Source organism: Somniosus microcephalus, chromosome 23, assembly GCF_052327205.1.
Source record: "Somniosus microcephalus isolate GS21.2 chromosome 23, FLI_Smic_1.0, whole genome shotgun sequence".
Lineage (NCBI taxonomy): Eukaryota > Metazoa > Chordata > Chondrichthyes > Squaliformes > Somniosidae > Somniosus > Somniosus microcephalus.
Window position 1 is genome coordinate 53,547,124 of NC_141009.1, and position 13,477 is coordinate 53,560,600.

The 13,477-nt window shown below is 47.1% G+C and overlaps 1 protein-coding gene across 1 annotated transcript in view; it reads left to right on the forward strand.

Annotated features, from left to right (window-relative positions):
* Positions 1 to 7,561: 7,561 nt before the first annotated feature.
* LOC147101853 (alpha-(1,3)-fucosyltransferase 7) overlaps positions 7,562 to 13,477 on the forward strand; it is a 50,084-nt gene continuing 44,168 nt past the window's right edge. Inside the window, exon 1 of the mRNA XM_085965986.1 lies at positions 7,562 to 7,665. The gene's annotated coding sequence lies outside the window, so the exon portion shown is untranslated. The remainder of the gene's footprint in view (positions 7,666 to 13,477) is intronic.

Consider the following 13,477-nt stretch of genomic DNA (forward strand, 5'->3'; position numbering starts at 1 on the left):
ATTGTTGTTTTTTTTTTGTTGGAATAGCTGGCCAAAAAATGTTGTCGGGACAAGTTGATAACACTTCATCGAGGTCAAACTGGTCAAGTATCTCGAAAGGAAACACTTTATTGGTTACAACTGCTAAGGTAGCAGGAATACAGACTAGGCTGGCCTACAGTCTCTGCCGGCCTTGACATTTCTTTGTGTTTCTTAGTGACTGCACCCCGATGACGTACAGTTTGCAAAGTAATTATTTTTAGTGCCAAACAGATAGCAAAAACTACAAGTGATGTAACAGGCTCATAGCATCAACTTCTAAGTCTTGTTTAATGAAATCTGAACGTCCAGCCTGGAGTGCTCTTTTAAGTGATGTTGACTATTTGTGTAAACCATTGCTAAATTCCTTTCCTCGTTCAGTGCCTCCTGGTTTAGTGTAACTACAATCACCTTTGTTTCAATGGTATGAATATAATTGTAATTGTGAACCATGGATACTTCATGTTGTGTAAAATAATTTAGAAGAAGCATCTCTGCTGTGAATCCTGTGGAAATATTTTCAATCTTCCTGGTCACGAGCTACTGTTCTGTTTTGTTGTTTACGTCGATCTTTCATCTACACTGTTCCTCATTCCTACACACTCACGGTGTTGAAACCAAGACTCATCCTACTCTAACTTAGTCATTCCCAGAATCTCAAAACTCTGGAACTCCTCGACTGCCATCAGCCTTTCCTGTTAAAGTCCAAACTTGATGTCATCTAATCATGACTTTCTGGTCTACCTGAATACAGAAAGTACAGAGGAGATCTAAAAAAGTGAATAAGAGGGGCAAAAAGAGAATGGGAATAGATTAGTGGCTAGCATAAAAGGGAACCCGAAAGTCTTTTATAAACACAGAAATAATAAAAGGATAGTCAAAGGAAGGATGGGACCAATTTCGGACAAAAAAGGAGATTTTCTTGTGGAGGCAGAGGGCGTGGCTGAAATACTAAATTAATACTTCACATCGGTCTTCACTAGAGAAGAGGATGCTGCCAATGTACCAGTAAAGGAGGAGGTAGTAGCGACGTTAGATAGGATAAAAGTAGATAAAGAGGAGGTACTTAAAAGGTTGGCAGTACTCAAAGTATAAAAGTCACCTGGTTCGGATGGGATACATCCTAGTGTAGGAATGTCCAGTTCCTATCAAGAGACTGAGGTCGACTCAGGCGATCAACAAACGATGTTTAATATAAAACAAATGGAGTTTAACAAACTACAAAAACAGGTCTAGTCAGTTCGGAGGCTCCACGAGGACTGCTAGGGCGGTCCCGTGGTTGGCGTCATGACGTCATCACGTTTTTCCTGCCATTGGGGGATCACGTGATGAACGGCGTGACGTCATCGCGTTTGCCCGCGCTCTTAAAGGGACCGTGCTCTGTACATGCAAACAGTATATACAAGGGTACAGACTCAGGCTGTAGTTAACACACTGTTAAAGGGAATTATATACATTTGATCGGAGTCCCTTAGTGGCTCCGCCACATGCGTCCCCCCAGAATTGTCTTTAACAGAAAAAGTGAAACGGCGAGGAGGCCTGACAAGCCTGTCAGAGCGACTTCTGTACGTTTGAAGTGGAAGCTGCCGGACGGCGGGCGGGCTGGCGGGCAGTTGCGCTTGATCTGGCACGGCGACTGTGGGCGGTCGGCCACGTTTTGGCGGCTGTGCGGTCTAGACCGGGCAGTCAAGGTCCAAGTGAGCCGGCTTCAACCGGTCAACCGAAATGTGGTCCGGTTTACCCCCGATGTCCAACGAGAAAGTTTTGTCCCCCGACTCTAGCACGCGGAAAGGAGCAGTGTAAGGGGCCTTGAGCGGATCCCGATGAGCATCGTGGCGGATGAACACATATTCGGCGTTCTTCAACTCTGCTGGGACGTGGGAGCTCTGAAAGCCGTGATGTGACGTTGGTACTGGTGCAAAACACCTGGCAGCCTCCTGGTGGCTGATGAGTTGCTTGGATGTGGACCATGACTCTGTTGGAGTCGGAAGGAAATCACCTGATACGCGTAGCGGCTGGCCATAGATGAGCTCTGCCGAGGACGAGCGAAGATCTTCCTTGGGTGCCATGCGAAGACTCAACATGACCCATGGTAACCTGTCCACCCAACCAGCGCCTTGAAGGCTGGCTCTCAGTGCGGCTTTGAGCAACCTGTGAAATCGCTCGCACAGGCCGTTCGCCTGTGGGTGGTAGGCTGTGGTGCGATGTAGCTTGATTCCGAGCCCTTGAGCCACTGCGTTCCAGAGCTCAGAGGAAAACTGCGGCCCACGATCGGAAGAGATGTCCGCCAGTACCCTGAAACGGGCGACCCAAGAGGAGATGAATGCCCTGGCTACGTCCGCGGAAGTGGTGGATGACAAAGGAACTGCCTCTGGCCATCTAGTGGTGTGGTCCACCATCGTAAGAAGATGTGTGAACCCATGGGAAGGTGGAAGTGGCCCCACCAGGTCAACATGCACGTGATCGAACCTACGTTCTGGGACAGCGAAGGTGGCCAATGGAGCTTTGACGTGACGCTGCACCTTGGCCTTTTGGCAGACCACGCAGGTGTTGGCCCAGTCACGGACATCCATGTGCATGCCCCACCACACGAATTTGGACGACATCAGCCATTGCGAGGCCTTTATGCCAGGATGTGACAACCCGTGTATGGCGTCAAACACTTTTCGGCGCCAGGCGGCCGGCACAATAGGGCGAGGATCTCCTACGGAGACGTCACACAGTAGCGTGGTGCCCGCGGAATGGAATTTGACGTCGGCCGCTTGGAGGCTAGAGGGGCTGGTTCGGTAAGCTTGTACCTCCGGATCCGAGGCTTGATCCGCAGCCATGAGGGCGTAGTCGATTCCGAGCTGGACTGCATGAACGGTCGCGCGGGAGAGGCAATCTGCCACCAGGTTGTCTTTACCGACCACGTGCTGAATGTCCGTCGTGAACTCAGAAATAAACGTAAGTTGACGTTGTTGTCGGGCTGACCACGGTTCGGCGGTCTTGGCCATAGCGAACGTTAGGGGCTTATGGTCTACGAAAGCAGTAAAGGTACGTCCTTCCAGCAAGAACCGGAAATGGCGGATGGCCAGGATAAGAGCTAGCAACTCCCGGTCAAAGGTACTGTATTTGCGCTCGTTGCACCGTAGTTGACGGCTGAAGAACGCCAGCAGTTGCCACGTACCATGGACCCACTGTTCTTGCACCGCGCCGATGGCGTAGTCTGACGCGTCGGTGGTGAGGGCGATGGCGGCACCTGGTAGCGGGTGCGCCAACATGGTCGCGTTGGCGAGGGTGCCTTTTGTTTCAACGAACGCCCGGTCCATGTCGACTGTCCAGCTAACCGGATCCTTGCCAGACTTGTCCCTGAGGGCTTCGTACAGGGGCTGCATGAGCAGAGCTGCCTTGGGCACAAAGCGGTGATAAAAATTTACCATCCCGAGGAACTCCTGCAGGGCCTTGACGGTCTGTGGGTGCGGAAAGGACGTCACCGCCTCCACCTTTGTTTGCAAAGGCACTGCTCCCTCCGGTGTAATGCGATGCCCCAGGAAATCCATGTGCAGTAGACCAAACTGACACTTGGCCAGATTGAGAATCAGGCCGTGTAGGCTGAGGCGATGAAAAAGGGTGTGCAGGTGCGTGTTGCGTTCCTCCTTGCTCCGACTTGCCACGAGGATGTCGTCTAAATAGATGAAAATGAAGTCGAGGTCCCGCAGCACAGAATCCATGAGATGCTGGAAGGCCTGGGCAGTGTTCTTCAAACCAAAAGGCATCCTCAGAAATTCAAACAGGCCGAATGGGGTGATGACTGCAGTCTTCTGCACGTCCTGCGGGTGTACCGGGATCTGGTGGTAGCCTCGGACCAGATCCACCTTTGAAAAAATGGTGGTCCCAGCCAAATGGGCAGAGAAATCCTGAATGTGGGGGATCGGGTATCGATCAGGAGTGGTAGCATCGTTAAGCCGTCGATAGTCGCCGCATGGCCGCCATCCACCGCCAGGTTTCGGTACAATGCGGAGAGGCGAAGACCAGGGACTATTGGACCAGCGAATTATTCCCAGGCATTCCATCGTAGCGAACTCCGCCTTCGCGACCGTCAGTTTGCCGGGTTCGAGGCGCCGAGCCCGCGCGTGTACTGGGGGGCCGGTGGTGGTGATGTGGTGTTCAACACCATGCTTCGTGGTCGTAGAGGAGAACGTGGGCCTGGTCAGGTCTGGAAATTCTCCGAGCAGGCGAGTGAAATCGTCCGGAGTTGGGAAAGCGCAAGAGACAGTGCGCGACATGGTGTTGCCCCGGTGACAGGGAATGGAGTTAAACGTGGCCACGTTGACCAGCCGCCGGTTCCGCACATCGACCAGGAGGCCGTTGGCGCACAGGAAATCCGCGCCGAGGATGGCTTGTGAAACCCTGGCCATAACAAATTCCCACACAAATCGCTGGCCGCCGAAGCACACCTGGACCCGCCGTTTGCCGAAGGTCCGGATAGCACCGCCATTAGCCACCTCAAGTGAGATACCGTGCCTCCCAGATTGAACATCCATAGCTAACGCGGGAATAATGCTGCACTGTGCGCCGGTGTCGCACAGGAATCGCCTTAATTTTGCATGATAATCTTTTGTGTGGAACCTTATCGAAGGCTTTCTGGAAGTCAAGGTACACCACATCCACTGGCTCTCCCCCATCTATTTTACCAGTTACTTCCTCAAAAAATTCCAGCAGATTAGTCAAACACGATTTACCCTTTGTAAATCCATGTTGACTCTGTCCGATCCTTTCCCCATTTGTCAAGTGCTCCGCTATTTTATCCTTAATAATGGACTCTAGCATTTTGCCCACAACCGATGTAAGGCTTACTGGTCTATAATTCCCTGCTTTCTCTCTACCCCCCTTTTTAAATATTGGGGTAACATTAGCTACCCTCCAATCCACGGGTACTGTTCCCGAGTCAATGGAGTTCCGGAAGATGATCCTTAGAGCATCTGCTATCTCCAGGGCCACCTCCTTAAGTACCCTAGGATGTAGTTTATCAGGCCCCGGGGATTTGTCGGCCTTCAGTCCCCTCAACTTACCCAACACCATATCCCTAGAGATACTAATTTCTGTCAGCTCCTCCCTCTCATTAGTCCCTATGTTTGCCGATATTCCTGGGAGGTTATTTGTGTCCTCCTTTGTGAATACAGAACCAAAGTATGAGTTTAATTGGTCTGCCATTTCCTTATTCTCCATTATATATTCTCCCGAATCGGACTGCAAGGGACCGACTTGGGATTTTACCAGTCTTTTCCTCCTGATATACCGATAAAAGCTTTTGCAGTCTGTCTTTATGTTTGCTGCAAGTTTACTTTCGTATTCTATTTTCCCCTTCCTGATTAATCCCTTTGTCCTCTTTTGCTGTATCCTGTACTGCCCCCAATCTTCCGGTCTGGTGCTTTTTTTTGCCAGTTGATATGCCCTTTTTTTTGATTTTATGCTGTCCCTAATTTCCCTCGTTATCCACGGTTGAGCCACCTTTTTAGGTTTATTTTTATGCCAAACCGGTATAAACATGTTCTGGAATTCTTCCATTCTATCTTTGAATGCTTGCCATTGTCTATCCACTGTCAATCCCCCCAGAAACACCACCCAATCAATCTTACCCAATTCCCGTCTCATACCCTCGTAATTCCCTTTATTTAAGTTCTGGACCTTAGTCTCTGATTCAATTTCCTCACTCTCCATCTCGACTGAGAGCTCGATCATATTATGATCGCTCTGACCCAAGGGGCCTCGTACAAGAAGATTGCTGATAAGTCCCTTCTCATTGCACAATACCCAGTCTAAAATGGCCTGATCTCGAGTCGGCTCCTCGACATATTGGTCCAGATAACCGTCCCGAAAACATTCCAGGAATTCCTCCTCCTCAGAATTTTTACTAATTTGGGTAGTCCAATCAATATGTAAATTAAAGTCACCCATGATGACAGCTGTGCTCTTATCGCACGCTTCTCTAATTTCCCTTTTTATGCCTTCCCTCACCTCCATATTACTATTTGGAGGCCTATATATCACACCCACTAATGTTTTCCTCCCCTTGCTATTTCTCATTTCTACCCATACAGATTCCGTTTCATCCGAGTTAATATCCTTCCTTTCCATTGCATTAATCCCCTCCTTTACCAGCAATGCTACCCCACCTCCCCTACCTTTTTGCCGATCCTTCCTAAATATTGTATATCCCTGGATGTTAAGTTCCCAGCCTTGCCCACCCTGCAGCCACGTTTCTGTAATCCCAATCAAATCATACTTGTTTACCTCTATTTCCACAACTAATTCATCCACCTTGTTCCTAATGCTTCTAGCATTAAGATACAAAGCCTTCAGGCTTGCTTTTTTCACACTCTCATTATGAATTAGTTTGGCCCTTTGTGTTTCTCTCCTTTGCTTATTGCTTCTCACCTTTCTACCATCTATTTCTGACTTCATATGACTTCCCTCTTTTCCACTATCTAGGTTCCCATCCCCCTGCCAAATTAGTTTAAATCCTCCCGAACCGCCCTAGAAAATATTACCCCGAGGACATCGGCTCCCTCACAGCTCAGGTGTAGACCGTCCCCTTGGTACAGGTCACTCCTCCCCAAGAACTGGTTCCAATGCCTCAAGAATTTAAATCCCTCTCCCTTGCACCACTGCTCAAGCCACGTATTTAGCTTATCTATCTTACTCTCTCTAAACTTATTAGCTCGTGGCACTGGTAGCAATCCAGAGATTACTACCTTTGAGGTCCTACTTTTCAATTTAGCTCCTAACTCCCTAAATTCAGCTTGTAGGACCTCCTCCCTCTTTTTACCTACATCGTTGGTACCTACATGTACCACGACAACTGGCTGATCCCCCTCCCCCTTCAGAATGCTCTGCACCCGCTCCGAGACATCCTTGACCCTTGCACCAGGGAGGCAACATACCATCTTGGAGTCTCGGTCTCGGCCACAGAAACTCCTATCTATCCCCCTTACAATTGAATCCCCTATCACTATAGCCCTATCCCTTTTTTTCCCACCCTTCTGTGCAGCAGAGCCAGTCATGGTGCCCTGAACCTGGCTGCTGGTGCCTTCCCCTGATAAGTCATCTCCCCCAACAGTACCCAAAACGGTAAACCTGTTTTGGAGGGAGATGACCGCAGGTGACTCCTGCACTACCTTCCTGCCTTGTGTGGGGGCAGTCACTGGGAGCTCATAAAACTGCAGCAGTTCCACTAGGACCACTAGTCTGCGTTTGACAAGCTCAAGGATTTTTGATGTGTTGCATTTCCTGAGGCAACAGCAGAAGATAACCTTTCCCGGTGAAACTCCACGGCCCCTCCTGCCAATTTATGTTGGAAAAGGTATTCACTTGAAATCTACTTATTATGAGATCAGTTGAAAATCCAGCTTGGCTTTTAATTCAGCTCAGTGATTTTTAAGTGCTGCAATCTGTCTCACTGTTGAATGAGTCGAGACGTTTCCTCAGGGTTATTTCTGTCTCACAGTGAAGATCCAGTGGTGGCTTGACTTGTGCTGCTTTTATTTGCAAACAGGATTACTCTCGGGTTCGCAGTGCCTGAACGTGACGAACTTCACTGCCGAGCTGCTCGTTGATGACTATCCAGCTCGATCGTCCTGATAGCAACTGAACCCGCCGTGAGAAGTAAGTCTGTTCAGAAGTAATGCAGTTTCTTGCTGCCTTGTTTCCCCTGGCTTGGCTTTGTAGTGTCAGCTGTGGCTCAGTGGGTGGCTACTAATGTCAGAAGGTTGTGGGTTCAAGTCCCACTCCAGGAGGCTTGAGTGCAAAATCCAGGCTGACACTCCAGTGCGGTACTGAGGGAGTGCTGCACTGCCAGAGGTGCCGTCTTTTGGATGAGACGTTAAACCGAGGCTCCATCTGCCCCCTCAGCTGGATGTTAAAGATCCCATGGCGTTATTTTCAAGAAGATCGGGGGAGTTCTCCCAATGTCCGGGCTGGAATTTATCCCTCAACAATCATCACTAAAACAGGTTATGTGCTCATTATCTCATTGCTGCTTGTGGGAGCTTGCTGTGTGCAAATTCTGTGTTTCCCTATACTACAACTTCGAAAGTGCTTTGGGAGGATCTGAGGTGGTAAAAGCACTCTATAAATGTAAGACTTTCTTTGCGTGTTCGTGACAGGGGAGCGTCTGTGGATGTTGTTTATATTGACTTCCAGAAAGCATTTGATAATGTTCAGTGCAAGAGAATATTAGCAAAAATAAAAGCGCGCACAATTGGAAGTAACCTTGTGACGTAGGTTGGTGATTGGTCGGGAGTTAAGAGACAGAGTAGGGATAAAGGGAATGTACTCTGATTGGCAGGATGTGACAAGTGGTGTTCGTCAGGGATCTGTACTGGGACCTCAGCTTTTCATTATATATCTCAATGACTTGGCTGAAGGAATAGAGAGTTATATATCCAAATTTGCAGATGATACTAAGTTAGGAGGCACAGTAAGTTGTGTAGTTAGGAACAGGAAGTTTGAGTGCACCCTTGGCTTATAAAACTGCTGAGCTGCTCGTTGATGAATATCCAGTTTGATCATCCTGATAGCCACTGAACACGCCGTGATAAACATAGAAACATAGAAGATAGGAGCAGGAGTAGGCCATTCGGCCCCTCGAGCCTGCTCCACCATTTAATGAGATCATGGCTGATCATCCAAATTCAGTACCCTGTCCCTGCCTTCTCTCCATATCCCTTCATCCCTTTTGCCTTAAGAAATATATCTAACTCCCTCTTGAATATATTTAATGAACTGGTCTCAACTGCCTTCTGTGATAGAGAATTCCACAAGTTCACCACTTTCTGGGTGAAGAAATTCCTCCTCATCTCTGTCCTAAATGGCTTACCCCTTATCTTTAGACTGTGACCCCTGGTTCTGGACTCCCCGGCCAGCGGGAACATCCTTCCTGCATCTAGTCTGTCTAGTCCTGTTAGAATTTTAAGTTTCAATGAGATCCCCTCTCATTCTTCCAAAACTCCAGCGAATATAAGCCCAATCGAGAAATAAGTCTATTCAGAAGTAATGCAGTTTCTTGCTTGTTTCACCTGTCCTAATAGCTCCTTATGTGACTCGATGTCAAATTTTGTTTGATAACGCACTTGTGAAGCGCCTAGGGACATTTTACTACATTAAAGGCACTATATCAATGCAAGTTGTTCTTGTTGCTGATGAAGTAACGGAGAGGGTTGATGAGGGTAGTGCAGTTGATATTTGTTTATTCGTTCCTCGGATGTGGACGTCACTGGCAAGGCCAGCATTTATTGCCCATCCCAAATTGCCCTTGAGAAGGCGGTGGTGAGCCGCCTTCTTGAACCGCTGCAGTCCGTGTGGTGATGGTACTCCCACAGTGCTATTAGGTAGGGAGTTCCAGGATTTTGACCCAGCGACGATGAAGGATCGGCGATATACTTCCAAGTTAGGATGGTGTGTGATTTGGACAGGAACTTGGAGGTGGTGGTGTTCCCATGCGCCTGCTGCCCTTGTCCTTCTAAGTGGTAGAGGTCGTGGGTTTGGGAGGTGCTGCCGAAGAAGCCTTGGCGAGTTGCTGCAGTGCATCTTGTAGATGGTACAAATTGCAGCCACTCGCCACTAAATACCCAGCCTCTGACCTGCTCTTGTAGCCACAGTATTTATGTGGCTGGTCCAGTTAAGTTTCTGGTCAATGGTGACCCCCAGGATGTTGATGGTGGGGGATTCTGTATTGATTTCTTTGTGGGTTCAATGACGAGACATATATGAAAGAGAATGACTTTTTATCTAAAGTATGTTCAACTCAGTTAACAGCATTTACAGGAGACATCATGTTAGAAATCCATCTAGAACGAAACTGAAACCAAACCCAAACTGCTTGTCCTTGTCACATGACCTCTGCTGGTCAGGCATAAGTAATCAATCAGGCAACTATGCTGGTAAGACATGATAATCAAACAGGCAAATAACATCACTATTTGCTGATATCATTACATCTCACTTTTGTTTTAAGAAAAGATTTTACTTTTAACTAACAACATGTTTTCTTTGTATTAATCTGCATTTTAACTGTAACACTTAATGAACTTACATTATCATTATCATGATCAAGGTTTTTTAACCTTGCTTTGTGTGTTCACATGAAATATGTAAATACACTAGAACTTGAAGAAAGAATAAGATAATATTACTTCCTTCTATAACAATAGTCCTTAAATTTGCTCAATGAGTCTCTCAGGAGGCTTCACGTGTCTTGAGGATTTTCTGATTGATTGTCCTTGAATCTGAGTTGTTGCCTCAGATGATGGTTTCTCAGCTGTGTGATCAGGTTGTTCAACAGTATCAGTCTCTTGACCTGCTGTGGCTGGTCCCATGCGAAGATCTCGACGATTTCTTCTCAGAGCAGCACCCTCATCTGTCTGAATGGTGTATGATCTTGGTTGAACTTCACTCAGGACAGTTTCCTTCTGAGTCCATATGTTTGTTTTGTCTTTGAACCTTACTTGGTCACCAGTGTGGAGTTCAGGTAGGTTTTGTGTTCCTCTGTCATAGTAGTACTTTTGTTTTTCTTTCTGTTGTTCTTTGAACTTCCTCACTTTCTCCCCCTCTTTTGTTTTCAGGAGGTTCTCCGGGATGGGTAGGTTTGACCTTAGCCGACGTCCCATCAGGAGTTGGGCTGGTGACATACCACACTCGAGCGGCGTTGTGCGGTATACAAGCATGCTTTGGTAGAAGTCAGTTCCACTGTCTTTTGCCTTGTACATCAGCCTTTTCACTGTTTGCGGGCTCTCCTGGGTCAACAGCTCTGGACAACGTGTCTGCTGTATACATCAGCTTACCCGGTGTGTACGCAACATTCAGTTCATCATAGACTGTCTCTCCTTCGCTTTCCACAACGAGGACTCTCTTTACCAGGTTCAGTCTCTCACAGGCTTTTAAACCTAGTATGGCTTGCACATCCTTTGGCACCACGATTAATGCTAGCGTGTGCTCTCTGTCCTTGTGTGTTACTTTGACAATGCATCTTCCTTTCACTGGTATATCAGTACCTGTGTATCCTGTCACTTTCACTTTTATTCCATGTATCTTTGGTCTGGGTCTAATTTTCTTAAAATCAGTCTCTGATATCACATTAACTTGTGCTCCAGTATCCAATTTAAATGGAATATGTATGTCATTCAGTTTTAGTGTCAACATCCAGTCTCTTTTTTTTCTTCTTTGTTTTCAGACACAACATCTACATAGAACTCCTCTATGTCGCTTTCATCTACTGCATGGACCTTGCTTTGTTGCACTTGGTTCTTGCAGCAACAGGCATAATGGTTGTTTTTGTTGCAACTATTGCATGTTTTACCATATGCTGGACACTTTTTTGGTGGATGCTGTGTACCGCATCGACTACATGTCTTTCGATTGTCCCTTTCATTTTCGTTCGCTGGCCACGCCTCTTTTTTCACACTGGTGCTCTTTTTGTTAAACGGTTTATGTCCGTTCATTCTCACTGCATCCACGTTGCAGCTATTGTCACTGAACAGCTCCTTTGCCTGCAACTTCACAGTCTCTGTAGCCCTACACAGTGCTATGGCTTTTCCCAGGTCTAGATCTTGCTCTCTTAGCAGTCTTTCCCTTAGACCATTATTCGGAATACCACACACCAGTCTGTCTTTTATCAGCGAGTCTGTCAGTCCCCCAAATTCACACGATTTGCTTCTGTTTCTCAGTTCAGTCACATACTGATCAATAGTCTCACCTGTTTTCTGAACACATGTGAAAAATCTGTGCCTCTCAAACGTTACGTTTAGGTATGCAGTAGGCCTCAAACTGTTCCATTATTTTATCTAGCTTCATTTTGTCTCCATCAACAGCGAATGTGAAGTTATTATACACCTCCAGCGCTTCATCACCCACGACATGTAAGAACAGTGACGATTTCCTTTTATTACTTTTCTCGTCAGCTCCGATTGCCGCTAAATACAACTCTAAACGTTATTTGAATCTCCTCCAATTTTCAGCCACATTACCTGTCAACTGAAGCGTCGCCGGTGGGTGTAAACCTTCCATTTTTTCACTTCGTTAGCTATTCTCCAATGGTAAGCAACGATGTTCTCTTTTGGCTTGCTAATATGTGGAGAGCTGATTTAACTTCAGATTTTTCCTCTTCATCTCTTTCAATCACTTCTGACACCATGTATTGATTTCTTTGTGGGTTCAATGACGAGACATTTATGAAAGAGAATGACTTTTTATCTAAAGTATGTTCAACTCAGTTAACAGCATTTACAGGAGACATCATATTAGAAATCCATCTAGAACGAAACTGAAACCAAACCCAAACTGCTTGTCCTTGTCACATGACCTCTGCTGGTCAGGCATAAGTAATCAATCAGGCAACTATGCTGGTAAGACATGATAATCAAACAGGCAAATAACATCACTATTTGCTGATATCATTACAGATTCGGCAATGGTAATCTCATTGAATGTCAAGGGGCGGTGGTTAGACTCTCGCTTGTTGGAGATAATCTTTGCCTGGCACTTATGTGGCGCGAATGTTACTTGTCACTTATCAGCCCAAGCCTGAATGTCGTCCAGGTCTTGCTGCATGCGGGCATGAACTACTTCGTTATCTGAAGAGTTGCAAATGGAACTGAACACTGTGCAGTCATCAGCGAACATCCCCAGTTCTGACCTTATGAAGGAGGGAAGGTCATTGATGAAGCAGCTGAAGATAGTTGGGCCTAGGACACGGCCCTGAGGAACTCCTGCAGCGATGTGCTGGGGCTGAGATGATTGACCTCTAACAACCACAACCATCTTCCTTTGTGCTAGGTATGACTCAAGCCAGTGGAGAGTTTTCCCCCTAATTCCCATTGACTTCAATTTTACTAGGGCTCCTTCATGCTACACTCGGTCAAATGCTGCCTTGATGTCAAGGGCAGTCACTCTCACCTCACCTCTGGAATTCAGCTCTTCTGTCCATGTTTGGACCAAGGCTGTAATGAGGTCTGGAGCCGAGTGGTCCTAGCGGAACCCAAACTAAGCATCGGTGAGCAGGGTATTGGTAAGTGCCACTTAATAGCACTGTCGACGACACCTTCCATCACTCTGCTGAAGATTGAGAGTAGACTGATGGGGTGGTAATTGGTTAGATTAGATTTGTCCTGTTTTTTTGTGGACAGGACATACCTGGGCAGTTTTCCACATTGTCATTTAAATGCCAGTGTTGTAGCTGTACTGGAACAGCTTGGCTAGACACGCGGCTAGTTCTGGAGCACAAGTCTTCAGCACGACAGTCAGGATGTTGTCGGGGCCCAGAGCCTTTGCTGTAGCCAGTGCGCTCAGCCATTTCTTGATATCACGTGGAGTGAATAGAATTGGCTGAAGACTGGCTTCGGTGAGTGATGGTGGAGACCTCAGGAGGAGGCTGATATGGATCATCCACTCAGCACTTCTGGCTGAAGATGGTTGGAAATGC